Source organism: Scleropages formosus, chromosome 2, assembly GCF_900964775.1.
Source record: "Scleropages formosus chromosome 2, fSclFor1.1, whole genome shotgun sequence".
NCBI lineage: Eukaryota > Metazoa > Chordata > Actinopteri > Osteoglossiformes > Osteoglossidae > Scleropages > Scleropages formosus.
In genome coordinates, this window is record NC_041807.1 from 21186361 (window position 1) to 21192360 (window position 6000).

The window sequence follows — 6000 nt, forward strand, 5'->3', positions numbered from 1 at the left end:
GTAAAGTCTCCGATGCCTGTCGTGGTGGCAATCCCCGAACATGGTGGTGGACACCGGAGGTAAGGGATGCCGTGAAGCTGAAGAAGGAGTTCTATCGGGCCTGGCTAGCTCATGGGACTCCTGAGGCAGCTGACGGGTACTGGCTGGGCAAGTGGAACGCGGCTCTGGCAGTTGCCGCGGCAAAAACGTGGGCCTGGGAGGAGTTCGGCTAGGCCATGGAGGAAGACTTCCGGTCGGCCTCGAAGAGATTCTGGCAAACCGTCCGGCGGCTCGGAAGGAGGAAGCAGTGTTCCGCCAACACTGTTTACAGTGGAAATGGTGCGCTGCTGACCTCAACTGAGGATGTTGTCGGGCAGTGGAAGGAGTACTTTGAAGATCTCCTCAATCCCTCCGACACGCCTTCCGTAGAGGAAGCCTAGGCTGGGGACTCGGAGGGGGACTTGTCCATTACCCTGGCTGAAGTTGCTGAGGTAGTCAAAAAACTCCTCGGTGGCAAGGCTCCAGTTTCTCAGGAATCTGGATGTTGTGGGGCTGTCTTGGCTGACATACCTTTGCAGCATTGCGTGGAGCTCGGGAACGGTGCCTCTGGACTGGCAGACCGGGGTTGTGGTCCCTCTTTTTAAGAAGGGGGACTGTAGAGTGTGTTCCAACTATAGGGGGATCACACTCCTCAGCCTCCCTGGGAAAGTCTATGCCGGGGTACTGGAGAGGAGACTTCGACCGATAGTCGAACCTCGGATTCAGGAGGAGTAATGCTGTTTTCGCCCTGGTCGTGGAACACTGGACCAGCTCTATACCCTCACTAGGGTGTTGGAGGGTTCATGGGAATTGCCCAACCAGTCCATAGGTGTTTTGTGGACCTGGAGAAGGCATTCGACCGTGTCCCTCATGGGATCCTGTGGGGGGTGCTTCGGGATTATGGGGTCCAGGGCTCGCTGCTAGGGGCTGTTCGTTCCCTGTATGACCGGAGCAGGAGCTTGGTTCGTATTGCCGGCAGTAAGTCAGACCTGTTCCCGGTGCATGTTCGACTCCGCCAGGGCTGCCATTTGTCACCGATTCTGTTCATTATTTTCATGGACAGAATTTCTAGGCGCAGCCAGGGAACGGAGAGTGTCTGTTTTGGTGGTCGCAGGATCTCGTCTCTGCTTTTTGCGGATGATGTGGTCCTGTTGGCTTCATCAAATCAAGACTTACGGCGTGCACTGGAGAGGTTTGCAGCCGAATGCAAAATGGCGGGGATGAGAATCAGCACCTCCAAATCCGTGGCCACGGTTCTCAGTCGGAAAAAGGTGGATTGCCCCCTCCAGGTCAGGGGGGAGTTGCTCCCTCAAGTGGAGGAGTTTAAGTATCTCGGGGTCTTGTTCACGAGTGAGGGAGAAATGGAGCGGCAGGTTGACGGACGGATCGGTGCGGCGTCCGCAGTAATGCGGTCATTGTACCGGTCTGTTGTGGTGAAGAAGGAGCTAAGTCGTAAGGCGAAGCTCTCAATTTACCAGTCGATCTACGTTCCTACCCTCACCTATGGTCATGAACTCTGGATCATGACCGAAAGAATGAGATCGCGGATACAAGTGGCAGAAATGAGTTTCCTCTGCAGAGTGGCTGGACGCACCCTTAGCTAGGGTGAGGAGCTCAGTCACCCGGGAGGAGCTCGAAGTAGAGCCACTGCTCCTCCGCATTGAGAGGAGCCAGTTGAGGTGGCTTGGGCATCTGTTCCGGATGCCTCCTGGACGTCTCCCTGGTGAGGTGTTCCGGGCATGTCCCACTGGGAGGAGGCCTCGGGGCAGACCCAGGACACGTTGGAGAGGCTATGTCTCCCAGCTGGCCTGGGAACGCCTTGGGGTTTCCCCAGAGGAACTGGAGGAGGTGTGCGGGGAGAGGGAAGTCTGGGGGACTCTGCTTGGACTGATGCCCCCGCGACCTGGCCCCGGATAAGCGGAGGAAGGTGGATAGATGGATGGATGGATGGATGGATGGATGGACCACCACCAGCTCCCTGGGGACACATTTCACATAGTGTGTCTATTCCACTTTAAGTGTCACATGTGAAATGAATGTAATCTAATTTCCCATAGCAGAAGTTACTGTTCCAAAAGCCGGGTAGGCTCCGGTTCCCCGCAACCCCGTATGGGACAAGCGGTTCTGAAAATGTGTGTGTGTGTGTGTGTGTTTAAATTATGATTCTTCTGGGAGATATGCTTAAGATTAATTTTCTTCTCTCAGAGAGTGCTGAGAACTTTATCAAGTGTGCTGTATATATTTATATATGTGTATAATATAGATATATGACATGTATACTATCTGTACATACACGGTGCATTATCCTTGCTACTGTTGTACATACTCTATAGATATTTATATATGAATATATATATATGTATATATATTCCTACTGCTACCTGCTCAACAGCTTCTGTACATACTCTCTGCTATATCCTGTTCATTTACTTGTTGTACATATATTTCTTATATTTAACTGCACTTGTTTATTTGCACAATTCTACTATTTGCGCTTTTGGAAGATGCTAAACTGCATTTTATTCCTGTGTATCTATACTATGCAATGACAATAAAATTGTATCTATCTATCTGTTTCTTTCTTCAGGTTTTACGCTACTGATTACGTGCTAGTTGTCGACTTTATTCTTCTTTAAGAATAGGACGAGACAGCATGGGATGGGATAGGATAGGATAAAATGTAATTCACACACAGCAGGTCAATATGACACATAAGAACAAAGTGCAATTATAGCAACAGATAATCCATCCATCCATCCAACTTCAGTCTGTTTCAGTATTCACCCCATGTCTGTGTGGGTTTCCTCCCCCCTGTCCAGAGACATGCAGTTCAGGTGCACTGGACACTCTGCTTTGACCAGTGTGTGTATGGGGTAGTGAGTGCGTGCGTGCGTGCGTGCGTGCGTGTGTGTGTGTCTACCCAGCAATGGACTGGCATCCCATCCAGGATGAATCTCCCCCTCTACCTTGCACCCAGTGATTCCAGGATGTGCGCCAGACCACCACACCTCTGCGCAGAGCAAACGGTTAGTGAACGGTTAGTGAACATGAGTGAGTTAGGCATCGATGAAACGAATGGTAAAACATGCACTATTTCCTGTCACAGCTGTATTGTAATGAATTTTGTATGTAATGAATATATAACATACAAAAATGAACAGCCACAAACAATTCAGCTACAAGTTTAGACTCTGTTTTATAAATTCATGGTAACTATAATTCAGTCCATATGACTGCAATGGCAATTCACCTGTGTAGCAGCAGACTTTTATAGTCAGGAACAGGCAGACCATAAAAACTGCAGGCTCCTAACGTTTCTTTTATGAGCGCAAGCTTTAATGTTGCCTGTACAGCGCTCCCTCCTATATTTCATTACACTTTCCAATATAACTCCACGACACATCATTTTATGATATGTTATATGTTACTTGTGCACCTCAGACACACAAATCAAAAAATGCCGGACCTTCCATTTAGACAGTGGAGCTTAATAAATTTCAGAACTGGGTTTGCACATATGTTGCATGGACTCACATTCCTGAATGAATGTGCCACGCTTTTCCTCACAATATGGACATTTTACCAACGAACATACTGCATGCTTTCCAGTTTGGAAAATTATTAGCACTAAATTTTGCTGAATGTGTCAAAATATTAAATGGGCCTATTTTACTGTTTCCCTTTACTGTGTCATCGGGGTAAAAAATTATCCCTGAACTGGCAGCTGTTGCCTTAGTTATACGGCTGCCTGTCCTCCTCTCCTTGCCCTCCACATACACCATTTATTAAGTTCATGAGAGGAATGTGTGAAATTTTGCCCCATGTGGGGCAGCCACTGTTTCCCTGGCAGTCGGGATGCGCTGGGGCTGCGGACAACACTGTGCCGTGTTCACGCTACGCTCACGAACACTGGCAAGGCTGTGTGGACGCCTCGTCCCAGATTCCCACGCAGGCAGTGACAGGTCTGGCTGCTGACACAAGCTACCTCCAAGCACTTCTGGCTCCCTGTTCCATCATGTGGTTGGAGGCAGGGGGTTCTTTGCTTCTGTCCTTGATTGCCATTCTCTTAAAATTGGAAAAGCTCCGAAAAGTGTCCCGTGGCTCATATGCCCACCTCCTCTGTTTTGATGCTGCATAACATCACTGCTGTGCTAGGACCTGTGTTTAAGTGGAACATGAAATAGAGTAAATTCCCAAAAATGTAAGTGGAGGTGTTAAGTCAGTGTGGAGCGACATCACCCTTTTAACAGTGTTTAAAACCTTGGATAACCCTGTTATGTAGAATGAATACAGTAATCCAGCAGAAACATTTGCCCATTATATCTTGCATTATGAAATATACATATTTCTTAATAATAATAATGTGTGTATTTACTATTATTCAGTAGATGCTCGTATGTAAGTAACATCACTGAGTAGGCAGTAGGGCTTGAACCAGAAACCTCCAGGTCATGAGTCCAGAGATTATACATGTCACGCCCACATCATCGGCGCAATGAGGAGCACTTGAGGCGGCTCATGGGGCAGAAGTATAAAAGGCGAGAGTGGAGCGGGGCAAACGAGGAACTGTGTTTAGACTTGCGACTTGCTCAGCTTTGCTACGCAGCCTTCTTACCTTCCTTGTCATCGCATCCTTGACCTTGTTCCCTGCCCCTCTCCTATATTCCCATGACTTCAAGGTATCTTTGACCTTTTGCTAGTTTCTATGGATTACGACTTTCGGATTTCCCTTTTGACCACGTATGCTCATCGATGACCATTTGCCTGTCTTGTGACTACGTCTCTTGGATTCCACTACTAAACGCTGATGCTCTGCACTTGGGTCCGACGATTTCCTTCCGAAACAAAATCATGACAGAAGGTTCCGCCTCACATATGGACCCAGTGGAGCAAGACCGCTTCCAGTGTGCGCTTGTTTCTCGGGGGCACTACTGGGAGCGCACGAGCAAGCGATCAATCATGTCACGGAAGCCTATCAAGACATGGTAAGTGCTCTGCACAATAAGGAACTGATCGCGCTGGCAGATATGGCTTCGAAGGAAGCTGCCCCCGCAGCACCAGACATGTAACCCTCCTCATCACCTCCGAGCACAAACTGCGCCTTGTCACTCCGGCCAGGTATGATGGCACCCCATCCTGGTGCGCTGGGTTTATTATACAATGTGAACTCATATTTCCAGTCTGCCCCAGGTCCACCGCTCAGATCAGAGCCGGATCACTTACCTCATTTCTCCCAGACCAAAATGCCAGTGAGCGCCTCATGAATATTCGACAAGGCGACTGCTCGGTGGCAAATTATGCCATCAAGTTCCACACTCTGGCACAGCACAGTGGCTGGGACAACGCTGCCCTGCTGGCGTATTTTCAGCGCAGGCTAAACCCTTGACTCCGAAAGGAGATGGTGTTCCGGGGAGAGAAAAGGGACCTCGACCGCTTCATCAAGACCGTGGTGACCGTGGACAACCTAGCCCGGGATTGAGAACCTCGCCCGAAGCTGGCCCAGGAGCATCTCCCTTGGAGAGGAGTCCGAACCCATGCAGCTGGGGCATGGCCCTCTGACCACCGCGGAATGCCAGCGCTGGCTCAGGGGACACCTGTGCCTCTACTGTGGCAACTCAGGTCATCTCAGGCTTCAATGTCCTGTCCGCCCTGAAACTCAGGTGAGTGGGACCCTTCACTGTAATCGGCTCTCAGTACCTATTGCTCTGTCCTGGGGTACATGTAAAGTGGAGGCCCACGCCTTGGTGGACTCGGGGGCTGCGGATTTTTTTATGGATTCCGGGTTTGTGAGGGCCTACAACATCCCCAGACAAGGGTGTAAGGTCCAGATGAAGGTGAGTGCGCTGGATGGACAACCGCAGGGAAAAGGTTTCGTGGATACCCAGACTGAACTGGTGCACATGAGTGTGGGGATCTGCCACCAGGAAGAGCTGCAGTTTTTTCTGATTGTGTCACCCAACGTCCCTGTGATCCTTGGGTTCC